Genomic DNA, 18,129 nt, shown 5'->3' on the forward strand with positions numbered 1-18,129 from the left:
ATAGCTAGAAGGGCCATTTTGTTGAAGTGGAAGGAAACATCAGCTCCCACTTTGTCACAATGGTTCTCTCAAGTGACGCTGTGTCTTAGTTTGGAGACAATTAGAAGTGGAACCTTTGCACTGCAGTTTATCTGTAACCATCATGATTTGTTACACCCTGGTATCGTTTTAACTCAGTGTACTACTGTAACGTATTGATCGATGTGCATAATACCGAAGACACGATTTTCACTGTACCTCTGTACATGTAAAACAATATAAAGATTCCCTAACTTAATCGCGTGGAACTGTTAGTCAGCCTGAGTTGCTCCTTTGGAACTTCTGGAGGGAGTGTACACATTTCCGAGAAACCCAGATAAATGAAAAAAAGACTTAATTCTCGCATTAATAGGGCCAGATATCTGGAAACATTGTCAGCATCTCGGCAAGTCGTTGCAATGGAAAGAAGATGGAAATAAACTTCCCACATCCCCGAGAGGACGTGAGAGATCCGGATCTCACTGTCCTGTCTGAACGGGGAAAGATGAAACTACTCATACACGTGGATCAGTGTCCCGAGGGTGCGATTCCTCTGTTTAACCCTCGTGTCTGCAAGAACACAACAGGCCGAACGGCCCCTTCCAGTATAAAACAATTATCGACCCCTGGCATCGATTCAGGTGAAGTTGGGATCCGAATCCGAGCCTGGTGATGCAGATAAAGTTCCCCAAGTACAACTCACCGGATGGGTTTAATCCCGGCATCAGCACCTCATCCGCTCCTGGGACCAGAACCCCAGGGTCTGAGCGGCGGCTCATCTCAGGCTGTGCAGTGTGAACGTCCCACATCACGGACGAACCCAGGCAGGTTATGTCCAGGAAGCGGGACGAGGCCGACAGTTCGAGGAAGTTAACAGGACTCTGCCCAACATCAGATCACCCCTCCACCACCCGGAATCGGCTTCAGTACTCACCGATGGGAAATTGTCGGTCTCGTTCACCCTAGTGACCGGTCTCAATACTCACCGATGGGAACTTGCTCTATTTGCCCCGCAGACAGCGAACCGTCCCCCAGCTCCCAGCCGACGATCCGCTTCAACAGAGAACGGAAAGAAAACCAGTGCCCATCCGGGGACTGTGAGGGCGGGGGCGGGGCCTCGGAAACGGGGCGGGACTTCTGAAGCGAAAACCCCGCAGATGCCGCAGATCTGCGTTTGAAATAGGAGCAAGACACGGGATCACGTGACGGGTGGAGGGACTCTCGCCCATCACACGCTGCCCGACCTACCTGCCGCATTTTACACCAGCTACAGTTTTAATTTTTCCCTCAGAACCTTTGCTGTCCCCATCGCTCCACGCCCCCGGTTTTCAGAGTACGGGTTCGATTCCCATAGAAACATAGAAAACCTACAGAACAACACAGGCCCTTCGGCCCACAAAGCTGTGCCGAACATATCCCTACCTTAGAACTACCTAGGCTTACCTATAGCCCTCTATTTTTCTGAGCTCCATGTAGCCATCCAGGAGTCTCTTAAAAGTCCATATCGTTTCCGCCTCCACCACCGCCGCCGGCAGCCCATTCCACGCACTCACCACCTTCCGTGTAAAAAAAACTTACCCCTGACATCTCCTCTGAACCTGCTTCCAAGCACCTTAAAACTGTGCCCTCTCCTGCTAGCCATTTCAGCCCTGGGACAAAGCCTCTGTCTATCCAGACGATCAATGCCTCTCATCATCTTGTACACCTCTATCAAGTCACATCTCATCCTCTCACCCGGGTGCCAAGGTCAAGGATGTCTCTGATCGATTGCATGACTTTCTGAAATGGGAGGGTGATCAGCCAGATGTCGTGGTGTACATCGGTACCAATGACATAGCAACAATGAGTGAGGAGGTCCTGGAGAGTGAGTATAGAGAGCTTGGTAGGAAGTTGAAAAGCAGGACCTCGAGGGTGGTAATCTCAGGATTGTTACCTGTGCTAGGTGCCAGTGAGGGTAGGAATAGGATGATCTGGAGGATGAACAAGTGGCTGAGGAACTGGTGTAGGGGGCAGGGTTTCAGATTTTAGGATCATTAGGACCTCTTCTGAGGACCTGTACAAGAGAGACGGGTTACACTTGAACTACAGGGGAACCAATATCCTTTCAGGGAGTAGTGCTATTGGGGAGGCTTTAAACTAGATTTGCAGGGGGATGGGAACCAGAGTGTCAGAGCTGACAGTGAGGCTGGGGTAAAAATAAATGATGTTAAAGGTTTAAGCAAATCCGCTAATAGAAAAGTTGTGAGTGGTGGTAAAAATCTTCTGAGGTGTATATATTTCAATGCTAGGAGTATTGCGGGGAAGGCAGACGAGTTGCGGGCGTGGATTGACACGTGGAATTATGACATTATAGCAATTAGTGAAACTTGGCTACAGGAGGGGCAGGACTGGCAGCTTAATATTCCAGTGTTCCCATGTTTCAGATGTGATAGAGGCAGAAGAATGAAAGGTGGGGGGCGGGGGTAGCATTGCCTGTCAGAGAAAATGTTACAGCAGTGCTCAGGCAGGACAGATTAGAGGGCTTGTCTCCTGAGTCCTTATGGGTGGAGCTGAGAAACAGGAAAGGTATGGCCACATTAGTGGGCTTGTATTATAGACCACCCAATAGTCAGCGAGAATTGGATGAACAAATCTGCAGAGAGATAGCAGGCAACTGCAGGAAACATAAAGTTGTGGTGGTAGGGGATTTTAATTTTCCATATATTGATTGGGACTCCCATACTGTTAGGGGTTTAGATGGTTTAGCGTTTGTAAAATGCGTTCAGGAAAGTTTTCGAAACCAATATATAGAGGGACCAACTAGAGGGGTTGCAATATTGGATCTCCTGTTAGGAAACGAGTTGGGACAAGTGATGGAAGTCTGTGTAGGGTAGCATTTTGGTACCAGTCATCACAACACCATTAGTTTCAACTTGATCATGGACAAGGATAGATCTGGTCCTAGGGTTGAGGTTCTAAACTGGAAGAAGGCCAAATTTGAAGAAATGAGAAAGATCGTAAAACGTGGATTGGGACAGGTTGTTCTCTGGCAAGATTGTGATCGATAAGTGGGAAGCATTCAAAGGAGAAATTTTGAGAGTGCAGAGCTTGTATGTTCCTGTCAGGATTAAAGGCAAAGTGAATAGGAATAAGGACCCTTCGTTCTCAAGGGATATTTCAACTCTGATAAAGAAGAAGAAAGAGTTGTATGACATGTATAGGAAACTGGGAGTAAATAAGGTGCTTGAGGAGTATAGAAAGTGCAAGAAAATACGTAAGAGGGAAATCAGGAGGGCTTAAAGAAGACATGAGGTTGCCTTGGCAGTCAAAGTGAAGGATAATTCAAAGAACTTTTACAGGTATGTTAAGAGTAAAACGATTGTAAGGGATAAAATTGGTCCTCTTGAAGATCAGAGTGGTTGGCTATGTGCGGAACCAAAAGAAATGGGGGAGATCTTAAACGTTTTTTTTGCGTCTGTATTTACTAAGGGAACTGGCATGAAGTCTGTGGAATTAAGGGAAACAAGTAGTGAGATCATGGAAACTGTACAGATCGAAAAGGAGGAGGTGCTTGCTGTCTTGAGGGAAATTAAAGTGGATAAATCCCCAGGACCTGACAGGGTATTCCCTCGGACCTTGAAGGAGACTAGTGTTGAAATTGCAGGGACCCTGGCAGATATATTTAAAATGTCAGTGTCTACGGGTGAGGTACCGGAGGATTGGAGAGTGGCTCATGTTGTTCCGTTGTTTTAAAAAGGATCGAAAATTAATCCTGGAAATTATAGGCCGGTATGTTTGACGTCGGTAGTGGGTAAGTTATTGGAGGGAGTACTAAGAGACAGAATCTACAAGCATTTGGATAGACAGGGGCTTATTAGGGAGAGTCAACACGGCTTTGTGCGTGGTAGGTCATGTTTGACCAATCTGTTGGAGTTTTTCGAGGAGGTTACCAGGAAAGTTGATGAAGGGAAGGCAGTGGATATTGTCTACATGGACGTCAGTAAGGCCTTTGACAAGGTCCCACATGGGAGGTTAGTTGGGATAATTCAGTTGCTAGGTATACATGGAGAGGTGGTAAATTTGGATTAGACATTGGCTCAATGGAAAAAGCCAAAGAGTGGTGGTAGAGAATTGCTTCTCTGAGTGGAGGCCTTCGACCAGTTGTGTGCCACAGGGATCAGTGCTGGGTCCATTGTTATTTGTCATCTATATCAATGATCTGGATGATAAGGTGATAAATTGGATCAGCAAATTTGCTGATGATACAAAGATTGGAGGTGTAGTAGACAGTGAGGAAGGTTTTCAGAGCCTGCAGAGGGACTTGGACCAGCTGGAAAAATGGGCTGAAAAATGGCAGATGGAAATTAATACAGACAAGTGTGAGGTATTGCACTTTGAAAGGACAAACAAAGGTAGAATATACAGGGTAAATGGTAAGGCACTGAGGAGTGCAGAGGGATATGGGAATACAGATACAAATTTCCCTAAAAGTGGTGTCACAGGTCATAGAGTTGTAAAGAGAGCTTTTGGTACATTGGCCTTTATTAATCAAAGTATTGAGTATAAGAGCTTGAATGTTATGATGAGGTTGTATAAGGCATTGGTGATGCCGAATCTGGAGTATTGTGTTCAGTTTTGGTTACCAAATTAAAGGAATAATATTAATACGTTTGAAAGAGTACAGAAAAGGTTTACAAGGATGTTGCCGGGACTTGAGAAACTCAGTTACAAAGTAAGGTGAATAGGTTAGGACTTTATTCCCTGGAGAGTAGAAGAATGAGGGGAGATTTGATAGAGGTATATAAAATTATGATGGGTATAGACAGAGTGAATGCAAGCAGGCTTTTTCCACTGAGGCAAGGGGGAGAAAAAAAACAGAGGACATAGGTTAAGGGTGAGGGGGGAAAAGTTTAAAGGGAATATTGGGGGGGGGGCTTCTTCACACTGAGAGTGGTGGGAGTATGGAATGAGCTGCCAGACAAAGTGGTAAATGTGGGTTCTTTTTTAACATTTAAGAATAAATTGGACAGATACATGGATGGGAGGTGTATGGAGGGATATGGTCCGTGTGCAGGTCAGTGGGACTAGGCAGAAAGTGGTTCGGCACAGCCAAGAAGGGGCAAAAGGCCTGTTTCTGTGCTGTAGTTTTTCTATGGTTTCTATAGTTTCTCTGTCGCTGCAAGGAGAAAAGGTCGAGTTCACTCAGCCTATTTTGATAAGGCATGCTCCCCAATCCAGGCAACATACTTGTAGATCTTCTCTGCACCCTTTCTATGGCTTCCACATCCGTCCTGTAGTGAGGCGACCAGAACCCCTAAGTGGGGTTTGACCAGGGTTCTATATAACCGCAACATTACCTCTCGGGTTCTAAGTTCAATTCCACAATTGATGAAGACCAACACACAGTATGCTTTCTTAACCAAAATGTCAACCTGACCAACCTTTTTGAGTGTCCTGTGGACTCGACCCCAAGATCCCTCTGATCCTCCACACTGCCAAGAGTCTTACCATTAATGCTATACTCTGCTATCATATTTGACCTACCAAAATGAACCACCTCACACTTATCTGGGTTGAATTCCATTTGCCACTTCTCAGCCCAGTTTTGCATCCTATCAATGTCCCGCTGTAACTTCTGACAGCCCTCCACACTATCCACAACACCTCCAACCTTTGTGTCATCAGCAAACTTACTAACCCATCCCACCATTTCCTCATCCAGGTCATTTATAAAAATCACAAAGAGTAAGGGTCCCAGAACAGATCCCTGAGGCACACCACGGGCCACCGACCTCCATGCAGAATATGACCCATCTACAACCACTCTTTGCCTTCTGTGGGCAAGCCAGCTCTGGATCCACAAAGCAATGTCCCCTTGGATCCCATGCCTCCTTACTTTCTCAATAAGCCTTGCATGAGGTATCTTATCCAGTATGACACACAATTCAGGCCCGAACATGAATTGTGCAGGTTTTATTCAAATCACTTCTATGTTTATAAACACTAATTTCTATCCACATTCCTCAGGCCTCACAGGACAGGAAAACTGAAACATCAAGTATGAAACAGCAGGAGGTGGCCATTCAGCCCCTCGAACCATCAAACAAGATGGCGACTGCTCTCCCATCTCAGCCACATTTTTCTGCTTGATCCTCATTTCCTCGATCCCTTCGGTCTCCACACATCGGCTGCCCTGTGTTTTATGTGAGGGCGGTCACTTATCCTTCATCGTCTTCCAAGAATCAGTCTGGTGAATCTCTAAAACAAACACCCTCTGACTGTGAAGAAAATGCTCCATGGAATTAAATTCCATCTTCTGCAGCCCCGTGTTGCCCCAACCACTCACCTCCCACCCCGTCACTATTTCCACCTTCCCACCTCCCCCTCACCTGGATCCACCTCTCACTCCCCAGCTCTTGCCCCATCCCCACCCCTCACCTCTTTTCTCGGACTATTTCCCGTCCACTCTCAGTCCAGAGGGAGGGTCTCGGCCCGAAATGTTGACGGTCCATTTCCCTCCACAGATGCTGCCCGACCCACTGAGTTCCTCCGGCAGTTTGTTCTTTGGTCTGTGTGACCCGTGTTAGTGTGGGGAGCGGGATTTTACACCATATTCCAGGTACAATCTCAACAAATCCCAAATAATTGTTACGGTAATTACCATACTTAAACACGATGGAAGCTTGTAAATGCTGAAAATCGAAAGCAACACACACAAAATGCTGGAGGAACTCAGCACAACAGGCAGACCACGAGCCTTTTTGGACAACGAGCATTTTTCATTACTGGGGTTGGGGGGGTGTAAGATATCTGAATGAAAAGGTCGGGGAGGAGAAAGAGGCCAGCTGGAGGGTGACAGGTGACGTCAGGTGATGGGCAGGTCAAGGGCTGGAGATAAAATAATAGGAGTGTTATCAATAGGAGAAAGGGAAGGAGGGGACCCAGCAGGAAGTCATCGGCTCGTGAGCAGAAATGAAAGTTCAGAGTGGGGAATAGAGAAGTGTGTTGCGGGGGTGGGGGTGGGGGAGTTTGTTTACTGGAAGGAGAATTCAATCAGGTTGGAGGATACACAGACTGAATATAAGGTGTTGCTCCTCCGCCCTGAGGACGGTCTCATCTTGGCACAAGAGCAGGCCATTGATCGAGACGTCGGAATGGGAATCAGAATTAAAATGTTTGATCACTGCAAAGTCCCCCTTGTGGGACATGATACAGAGATGCTCGACAAAACGGTCTCCCAATTTATGGCGGGTCTCACCAATGCAAATGAGACCGCATCGGGAGCACGGGACACAATAGATGATCCCAGCAGATTCGCAGGTGAAGTGTTGCCTCACCTGGAAGGCCTGTTTTGTGTCTGAATGGAGGTGAGGGAGGAGGTGTACCGGTAAGTGTAGCACTCAGGCCATTTGTAGGGATAAGTGGCTGGAGGCAGATTAGTGAGGAGGGATGAATGGACAAGAGAAATGTGGAGGGAGTGATCCCTGTTGAAGGAAGAGGTCGGGGTTGCAGCGAGGAAGGTTAAAATAAGTTTAGTTGTAAGATCTCTGGAGATGGTGGAGGATGCAGAGGCTTAAAGAGCGGTAGGTAAGGACAAGGGGAATTCTATCACTAGGACGGCTGTAGGAAGATGGGATGAGAACTGATGTACGGGAAATGGAGTTGATGCAGCAGAAGAAAGCATCAATAGCGGAGGGAGGACAGCCACACCCTGGAACAGATGCAGCGGAAGCATTGAAACTGAGGAACGGGAAGAGCATTTTGCAGGTGCTAAGTTGGGAAGAGGTATGGTCGAGATTATCATGGGAATCAGGAGGTTTATAGAAGATGTTGGTTGACAATCCGTCTCCAGAGATGGAGACAGGGAGATCAGGAAAAGGGATGAAGTGTCAGAGATGGGCCAACGTATACCCAATAACTTTTGCAATATATTCAATGTATCTTTGACTTCCTTTCCTACCTACTGCACCTCAGTCCCTCACCATTTAAACCACATTCAGTGTTACTGTTTCTCCTACTGAAGTGGGTGATCTCACATTCCCCACACTGGGCTCCGGCTGACCTGCTGTTCCCACTCACTCCTTTACCCCGAAACCTCTCGGCAACAGACACAGAACATAGAGCAGCACAGCTCAGGAACAGGCCCTTCGGCCCAAGTGTTGTGCCGAACCAATTAAATTAGTAATCAAATATCCAACTGAAATAATTCTTTCTGCCTGCACAATGCCTACAATCCTTCCATTTCCCTGACATTCACGAGCCAATCTAAACACCTCTTACAAGTCCCCAATATATCTGCCTCTACCACCCCCCAGGCTGCATATTCCAGCCACTCCACTCTCTATGGGGAAAAAAAACTTGCCCCTCACATCTCCTTTGAAAATACCCCAACTAATTTAAATGCATGCCGTCCGGCATTAGACATTTCAACCCTGGGGGAAAGATATTGTCTATCTACTTTAGCTATGCTTTTCATAATCTTATAAACCTCTATCGAGTCTCACCCCAGCCTGCACCACTCTGCGGAAACAATCCAGGTTTTACAGTGGAATGATTTAAGTTTCCTGGGACATGGACTTGTGTAGAACACTTAATTTAAGTTAATTCTACTACAGCACAGAGTATGTTCAAACACTCGTTACAGCTCATGCCTTACAACCAATCTCCACCCACCTGACTGGAAACTCTGCTTCATTGCAGAAGGAGGAACATCCAGCCTCATCTGCAGAAACACAAACCTAGGCCAAAGACAAAGCCCAAACACTGCCAGTTCCGCATTTCTGAAGTCCCATCACAGGATTATAGCCCAAGCACCAACATTCCCGGGACTCTTTCCTGTCGGTAATATGCTGCAGCATCTTGGCTATTCTCAGTTCTAAAATTAACACTCCCCTCCATCCCATAACAGCACTGGAACCTGGTGATGCGTTAACTGGGCGGGGATCCTGGGCTGTGCTCACCAGCAGGTGGGAATATATTTTAATTTGTCTCCAGCAGGTAAGTTTGGCACATTTGTTCATTATGTTATTGCCGAGTGGGATCTGGAGCAGCGCATTTCGTGCGACATTTCCATAGTGAAACAATAACAAAATGCTTTTAATGTAAAATTGAAAATAAGTCACCAGAAACTCAGTACAGTTTTTTTTTTTGGTTTTTGATGGACAAATATTGACTGAATTCAAGATGTTTGTGGCATCCTGAAGAGTTTTGCATAAATGCAATCTCCGCATTCAGTATTTAACTCTTCATTCCAACACAGGCATCATATACAATATTCCATACAGTAAATGCCCAACACATCCCCGCCTCAACACCACCTCCAGAAAACGCTGTCTCTCTGCTGAGGGGCAGTGACCAGAGAGTGACAGAAACGTTTAACACTCTTTGCAGCTCTGGCGGGCTGTTACCCTGGTGATCGAGGAAGTGTCTCAGCAGAACTAACTGAATTTAGGAAATCAGGAACAACCTCACATGCTCTGAGTTTCATTATGACGAAGATGAATACTGAGTTCTCAGCCCATCTGTAATGGGAAAACTTAAATTCCAGTGGTTGTTTTAACCCTGTCTTGAGGTGCATCCAGTAAATTTGTTTGTAGTACGCAATCACAGAAGAGTATTGACAATGATCGGTGTCATCTGTCTTGTAAAGATATTGTCTGGGAGAAGACAATGGTAAAGCACTCCTGTTGCAAAAATTGCCGAACACTCATTATCATAGAAAGACCATGATCACCTATATCATAGCAATAAAAGGAATATAAGCTGGCAACTTGTTAGTGCAAGTGGTTTAGATGGGACATTCGGGTGGGTTTCTGAAATTAATATGTATATTGTCCAACAAGAGCAGAAGCTGTACTCTATCTGGCGTTGGGCAATGAACCTGGCCGGCTGACCTATCTTTCAGACAACACAGTTGCCACAACTGCTGAAGTTTTACGATAGCTACAGATAAGGACAAGCATGGAGCTTGTGAAAGACTATTAAAGCGGAGCAGGTTACATTACCAGAGCGTCGTGCAGGAATTAGAGAGAGTTAAGTAGAATCAGTTGTTTTTGGGCAAGTCAATACCGGACATGTGGAGTGTGTTTGAAGTCTAACTACACAGAGTACAGGACAGGTATGTTCCAGTCAGAAGGAAGGACAAGGATAGCAAGGTAAGAGAACCGTGGATGTCGAGGGAGATCATGAATGTAGTGCAGAATAAACAGGAAAAGTAGATAAAACTGAGGAAGCTAGCATCAAACGGGGACTTGCAGGATTATAAAGAAGCCAGAAAAGAACTTAGGAGGGGAGTTAAGAAAGCCAGGAGAAGCCACGAAAAGTCTTTGGTTAGTAGGATTAAAGAGAATCCCAAGGAATTGTGTACATACATCAGGAGAAGAGGATAACAAGGAGGAAGTGGGACCACACAAGGCTAAAGTGGCTGGTGGGGAGGCGTGGGGGGAACACTTGCTTGGGTGTGAAGGATGTGGCTGAGGTCCATAATGAGTTCGTTTAATCAATATTTAACAAAGAGAAGGACGTGGAGGATATGGAGATCATTGGCAAGAGTATTAAAATGCTGAGACATTTGGAAGTATAGGAGGAGGCAATGCTGGGTAACTTAAATAGCAATAAGTTGGATAACTCCCTCATACCTGATAGAATATACCCCCAGGTAATTGATAGGAAAGTGAAGAGACTGCTAGGGCCTTGAGCAATATCTTTGTATCCTCCATAGCCACAGGCGAGGTCCTGGAGGACTGGTGAGAAGCTAATGTTGCTCCTTTGTTCAGGAAGGAAATCAGGGATAATCCTGGACACTACAGACCGGTAAGTCGCACGTCGTCGGCAGGGAAGGTAACGAAGAGTATTTGTCTAATTAGGGAGAGCCAGCATGGCCTTCTGTGGGGAAAATTGTGTCTTACAACATTGATTGATTTTATTGATAAGGTGATGACGATGATTGATGAAGGTAGAGCTATGATTGTTATTTCAACACATCTCAGAAAGGCATTTCGCAAGGTCACACATGGGAGGCTCACCCGGAAGGTAAGGTACATGGGATCAGTGGTGAATTGGATTTAGAACTGGCTTGCCCATTGAAGACAGAGGGTGGTGGTCGAAGGGAACTATTCCAGCTGTTCCGCAGATTCAGATATATTTAACCGATCTGGCTGAAAATGTACACCGGTGTGGATAGCACAGATGACTGGCGTACAATACAGCGGGACGTACTGTAGATTAACTGCAATATGGGCAGAGAAATGGCAGATGGAGTTATTCCAGGCAAACGTGAAGTGTCGCACCTCGGTAGGTCAAATAAAAAGAGACAGTAGACTGTTAAATGCAAGACACTTAACAGGGGCTGATAAGCAGAACGATGTTGTGATTCAGATCAAAGCTCACTGAAATTGGCTATGCAGGTTCATTAGGTGATTACGAACGCATATGGAATGCCTGATCTTATTACTCGAGGTATTGAGTTCAAAAGTCAGGGAGTTATGTTGCAACTGATAAATCTCTAGTCAGGCCACACCTGGAGTATCGCAAACTGTTCTGGTTATCTGACTCTAGGAAGGATGTTGAGGCTTTGGAGAGAATGCAGAAGAGGTTTACAAGGATATTGCCCAGATTGTAGGGCATGTGGTTGTACAAACTTGAGTGGTTTTCTCTGGAGCGGGAGAGTGTGAGGTGAAATTTGATAGAGGGTTATAAGACCATGAGAGGCATAAATAGAGTAGGTAGACAGGATCTTTGTTGAGTGGCTGAAATATATAATACCATAGAATATGTAGTTAATGTGAGAGGGAGCGAGTCCAGAGAAGAAAGGCAACGTCTGTGTAAAAGACAAGTACGTTTACACAATCTGGGGGCGCCAAGAATGAACGCTTTTGTGATGGTAGAAGCGGATACAATAAGAATTTTTAAGAGACTCTTAGATCAGCACATGAATGTGAGGAAAATAGAAGAATATGGATATATTGAATGCATAATGGATTACTATAGATGGCCATTTGATTACTACTTTACCTGCCTTCCAGAGAGTTGTGTACATTGTTGCCCGAAGGGTCTGTCCCTGTGCTATACTATTCTATCTTCTGTGTCTATGTTATATAATATTGTTACAGCTACAATGCTTCAATGCGATTTTCAGTTCACTGTGCTGTTTTAACATACCGAGCTCCAGAACCGTCAGCACTTTGTCCAAATTTGCCAGCCCATTCCTCATTTCCACAAAGGATTCCAACATCACTCCCTGGGGACGGAGGGATCCCGACAGAAGGAGGGAGAGCGGGGATGAAGGTGGTGTGAGAGGGGGCGGACAGGATGTTTGTCCCGGCGGGGACAGGAGGGGCTCATCTGTGGAAATGTCTGAGTCCATGGTGGTGGCGAGCAGAGGGATTTACCACACTGGGGGCAAATACTGGCAAACTACTGACCTGCAAGTGGGGCCAAAAATCCGGGCAAAGTGGATTGGAGTGGTTTTGGAGAACACGGGTAGATCGGCCCCACATTTTATTGAATGACAGGACGGACTGGAGTGGCCGAGTGGCCTGGTCCTGTTCCTGCTGTCTGTGTGTTTAAGGAGAAGGTATAACCAGACAGTTCTTGGGCCTGCAGGATGTCCCAGTGTGTGTGTTGTAACTTAAGGACCGGTGCTTGGAGACCAGTTGTTCCCAAACTGTGTCAACAATTTGGCTGAGGGACAAAATTCAGCATTTCCAAGTCTGTTGTTGACACAAAATGCATATTTATATATTAATCATGACATAAAATGTGTATTTGTACTCAGCTAATGAAATAAAAATTCATATTTGTGGATTGTTAATGACATAAAGCCTATATTTCTATATTATTAATGACAGAAAATTGTATAATTGATGTTCTGTGTGTTATCTGCATGTAGTTTCCTGTGCTGCTGCTGCAAGTCAGTGTTTCTCTGTCCCTGTACCTTCCCGTACTTGTGCACTTGGCAATAAATTCAACATGACATGAGACAACTCAGAGAAATTTGATTAATAATGATCATGTTGGCAACTCAGCAGGTCGAAATTAAAGGGACAGTACACTGTTAAATGAAAGATCCTGGATAATGTCGATGATCAGAAGCATCTTGGAGTCTAAGTTCATCGCTCCCTGAAAGTGGCCACACAGATTGATAGAGTGGCTAAGAAGGCAAATGGTATGCTTACCTTTATTAGTCAAAGCATTGAGTTCCAAAGTCAGGAAGTTATGTTGCAGCTTTATAAAGCAGTATTCGGCCTCAGCTGGAGTATTTCATACACTTCTGGTCACCCCATTCTAGGAAGGATGTAGGGGCTTAGGAGAGGGTGCAGAAGAGTTTTGCCAGGATATTCTCCGGATTAGAGGACTTGAGCTATAACGAGAGTTTGGACAAACCCATTTTTTTTTCCTCTGGAGCCCTGCAGGCTGTTGCTATACTCGCAGAAGGAATGTAGGAGTAGGATACTTATAGATAGAGGAGACAGACAGTATCTTTTTCCCAGGTTTGAGATGTCTTAAACAAGAGACCATGCATTTGAGGTGAAAACGGGTGATTTTAAAAGCGATGTGAGGGAGAAGCTCTTCCACACAGAGAACTGTGAGTAGCTGGAATGTGCTGTTTGGGTAATGGTAGATGCAGATACATTAGAGGCCTTGAAGAACCAGTTACACAGGCAGATTGAAGTGAAGGAAATGGAAGAATATAGACACTGTGTAGGCAAAAAAGATTAGTTTAGTTGGATGTTTATTAGTATTTTTTTTCCGAAAGCAACAGACACAGCGTGTTGGAGAAACTAAGTAGGTCAGGCGGCATCTCTGGGCAATAGTCAACCGTTGACGATTCAGGCTGAGGCCGTTCTTCAGGACTGAAATGGAAGGAGAGAAGTCAGAATAAATAATGGTGGGGGAGTGGAGGAAGTAGTACAAGGTCGCAGGCGATTGGTGAAGCAAAGATCTAGAAAGTTGATTGGTGAAAGAGATAAAGGGCTGGGGAAGGGGTAATCTGATATGAGAGGGGTAGAAACCATGGATAGAAATGAAGGGGGAGGAGCACCAGAGGGAGGTTATGGGCAGGTAAACAGATATTGGGGAATGGTGAGGGAGGGGGTGGGCAGTTACCGGAAATTCGAAAACTCGAAGTTCATGGCGACAGCTTGAAGACTGCCCAAACGGAATACAGTATGAAGTGTTGTTCCTTCAACCTGAGTCCGCCCCCATCGCGGCAGCAGAGGAGGTCATGGACTGACATGTCGGAATGGGAATGGGAAGTGGAATTAAAATGGGTGGCCACAGGGAGATCCCTCTTTTTTTGACGAAGCAGTCTCCAGTCTACGTCGGGTTTCACTGATACACAGGAGGCCACACCAGGAGCAACGGATACAGTAGATGACCCCAACGGGAGAAATACTGATTTCTCCTTCCGATGATCAAAATTTTAACCTCTCCCCTTTCCCTATTCTACACTCTGACCTTTTACTTCTTCTCGCCTCCTACTAATACCCTCTTCACTCCTCCCCCCGTCACATTCTCCTGTTACCAGAGTACTGTGAGTGTTACTTTAAGAGCGCCTGAGTAAGGCGGGACTATGACGTCAGTCACAGGCTGCAGCAGCCGGCTGCGGACGAGAGAGAGAGAGAGAGAGAGAGAGAGAGAGAGAGAGAGAGAGAGAGAGAGAGAGAGACAGAGAGAGACAGAGAGAGAGAGAGAGAGAGAGACAGAGAGACAGAGAGACAGAGACAGAGACAGAGACAGACACTGACTGACTGTTGGAACTTCAGCTTGTCACTGCTATGGTTTGGAACTCTCTGATGCCCAAAAGATTGGATTGATTATCGGCACGCAGTGCACAATTGATGTGTGACTGTCTCTTCGTATAATCCATTTGTGTGGATTTCCTGGAGTAACCTGTGGTATCACTTTTGTTGGCTCTTTACCTGGAATCAGGGTGTTAAGTGAAGACGATACTCTTGTGACTGTCACCTGGTGATTTCTCTAAGTAGATTTCGGAACGATTCAACGGACAAGATCTTCAACGATTGTTATTTCACTTACCAGCGTGGAACCTGTGATTCTTCGTATCGCCTTCTCTCTGCGTACCTCTATGTGGATTACAAATCTCTCTCCCATCATCTGTTTTACTTTGCCATCTGAATCTTAAGACTTTAAGAATTGTTCCTAAACTTGATTGTTTGTAAGCCCTGGGCCCCCTTCTCCATCACTTTCTCCTATTGTCCATTCTCTTCTCCTTTCAGATTCTTTCTTCTCCAGCACTTTCCCACCCACCTGATTTTCCTTATCCCCTTCCAGAAGGCCTCTTTGCGCACCCACTACCTTTTAATTTAGGCATCTCCCCTCTTCAGTCTGAGTCCTAAAGAAGGGGCTCGGTCCGAAATGTATCTGTTTACTCTTTTCCGTAGGTACTACCTGACCTGCCGAGTTTCTCAAGAATTTTGTAAGTTTTCATTTTATAGAGGATTAACAAAGAGGTTAGAGAGTATTTGTGATAGGGAATGCACTGAAGATTCGCCAGACTGATCCCTGGAGTGGTCGGGTCATCATGTGAAGAAAGATCAAGCGCGATAAGCCTTTAATTTAGAGAACCGAGGATGAAGGAGTGAACACATTGAAATGCACAGCATCATTAGCGGTTGAACCAATGGAAAAAGGGGCTGTCCGGGACTGAGATGAAGGGAAATGTCTCCACTTCGAGGATGGTGAGTGAGTGTAAATCCCCACCACAGAAGGCAGTAAAGGTTCATGATCATCCTCACATAAAACAGAGGCCGGCAGATGTGTGGAGACCGAAGGGATCGAGGAAATGAGGATTGGACAGAAACATGTGGCTGAGATGGGAGCGCAGTCGCCATCTTGTTGATCGCTCGATGGGCTGAATGGCCACCTCCTGCTGTGTCTCACTTGGTGAAGGTAAACTTTCACTGTCCAGTGAGCCCGGGGGAATGCGATTAGAAGTTAGTGTTTGTAAACATTGGACTGATTTGATTGGAACCTGCACATTTCCTGTCTGGGTGTAAACTGTATGGTGGACTGGTATGGGGACTGAACCCATAAATCAATGCCCTAAGGAAGGAGAAAGGGAAAAGGTACGGAGGAATAATTTAAAAATGTAACTGGTGTAAATATGAAATAATGTGGAAAATGCGGCAGGTGGGTCATGCAGCGTATGAGGGGTGAGGAGCAGACTCACCGGTTTAGGAGGGAGACCTTCAGCACGTCACTCGATCCCGCTCCATTTTCTCATTTTACCGCAGATCTGCGGCATCTGCGGGTTCGTTTCTCGTGGTTGTGCATTTCAATCTTTCTTCCGTTCAGACAAGGCTATGAGATCCAGATCTCTCACGTCCTTTCGCTGTGGGTGGGCATTTTTTTTTTCTTGACTCATTTCAATGTTACGAGCTGCGGTGCATCTAATGTTCTCCAATGTACGACAGTATGTATGGGATAATTAAGCCTTTTCCATTGATCTGTGTGTCTCAAAAATGTGTACACTTTTCAAAGCTACAAACAAGGTTGTCTAATATTTCCACAAAATTAAAATGGGGGATCGGTTTACTGCTATTATTATGTTTTTTTAAATTTTTGAACGACCCTATGCTCTATGGTCTATGGTCTATGCTGTCCCTTCTAACCTCTTTGCTCTGCCTACAAAACCCCCGCCCCGGCTCTGAAGACGCGGAGCTCACATTGCGCATGCTCAGTTTCGGATGTTGGGTGGCTGCCTTTCCGTTCTGTGTTGAAGCGGAACGTCGCGGGGAGACGGGGGAAGGATTGTTGTCTGCGAGGTTAGTACATCAAGTTCCCATCGGTGAGGATTTGAGGCCGTTCCGAGCGGGCATGTTCGAATCCCGTTAACTCACCCGAACTGGGGATCGGTCTGGGTTCCCGGAGAGAACCTGCCGGGGTCGATCCGGGCTGTGTGGCCTTCACACCGAACCGTCTGAGATGAGCCGTCGCTCAGTCCCTGCTGCTTTAGCCCGAAGAAAGGGTAAGGTGCTGATGCCGGGACTGCACTCATCCGTTGAGTTGTACCTCCATCACCCCGCGCGGTATCAGATCCAAACTTCTCCTGGTACGATGCCTGGGGTCAATAACTGTTTTAGATAATTCAGGGCACGGGAAGCGGCCATTCGGCCTGTTGTGTTCCTGCAGCCGGAGGTTAAACGGAGTAATCGCATTTGCGGGACACTGCTCCGTGTCTATGAGTAGTTTTATCTTTCGTCAGTTCAGACAGGGCAGTGAGATCGAATTTGTGACGTTCCCTCTTTTTGTGTGGGCAATTTTTTTCTTGACTCCATTCCACAGTTACGACCCGCCGAAGCGCAGCGAACATTTCCGAGTATATAACCGTTTTCATGCGATAATTAGGCCTTTTCCATTTGTCTCTTCCTCAAAAATTTGTACACTTCGGTGGAATCGCCCTCCCGAAGTTCCAGAGCTGAAGCTTAGTCTGTGTAATATTTCCACACAATTAAATGGGGAATGGTTTATTATTGTCATATACCGCCGTACAGTGAAAATCTTGTCTTGCATACCACCCACACTGATCAATACAAGAGCACCAGGCGTGATTGATAAGTTCGTGGCCTAAGATAGGAGGAGACAATTTTAGAAAACTTAGCACTTTAATTTTTCAACATAGCCCCCTCCTATTTTACACACTTAGACTGTTGGTCGTGGAGCATACGGATCTTGGACCTCCAGAAAGTGCCGACAGCATGTTTGATTGATAAGTTCGTGGCCTAGGGTAGACGGGGATGAGTTATACAGCTCTCGTTACAGGCATGTGCAGGTCAACTCTTTGAGTGATTATGCAGAAAGTTTGAAGTTAATAATTCATTTCCTTCTACCTTAGACCACACGAACTTATCAGTCACCCCTAGTATATTAGGTAAAACATTAACAGAGTTTAACAGAGCTTTATGGGTACAGAGAAAGTGTACTGCAGGTAAACATATGATGCAGATTCACATGAAGTTACATCGTACCGTGCTGAGAAATATTCAGTTGACTCATTACAATGGAATGGAAGCCGTCCTTCAGCCTGGTGGTGTGCTTTCTGTTTCCTTTCAATCTTCAATCCGATGGGTGGTTGAAATTGAGAATGTCTAGGGTTCTGGGAATCTTCGA

General features: G+C 45.8%; 2 protein-coding genes across 3 annotated transcripts in view; one reads left to right on the forward strand and one right to left on the reverse strand.

Annotated features, from left to right (window-relative positions):
• The window catches only part of LOC140207837 (uncharacterized), a 268,940-nt gene that overhangs the window by 138,079 nt on the left and 112,732 nt on the right, over positions 1-18,129 (reverse strand). The gene's annotated exons all lie outside the window — the stretch shown is intronic.
• LOC140208518 (NACHT, LRR and PYD domains-containing protein 3-like) overlaps positions 16,709-18,129 on the forward strand; it is a 39,764-nt gene continuing 38,343 nt past the window's right edge. Inside the window, exon 1 of one of the 2 annotated variants that reach the window (XM_072277257.1) lies at positions 16,709-16,987. The gene's annotated coding sequence lies outside the window, so the exon portion shown is untranslated. The remainder of the gene's footprint in view (positions 16,988-18,129) is intronic. The other variant, XM_072277256.1, reaches the window with a different exon arrangement.

Source organism: Mobula birostris, chromosome 13, assembly GCF_030028105.1.
Source record: "Mobula birostris isolate sMobBir1 chromosome 13, sMobBir1.hap1, whole genome shotgun sequence".
NCBI lineage: Eukaryota > Metazoa > Chordata > Chondrichthyes > Myliobatiformes > Myliobatidae > Mobula > Mobula birostris.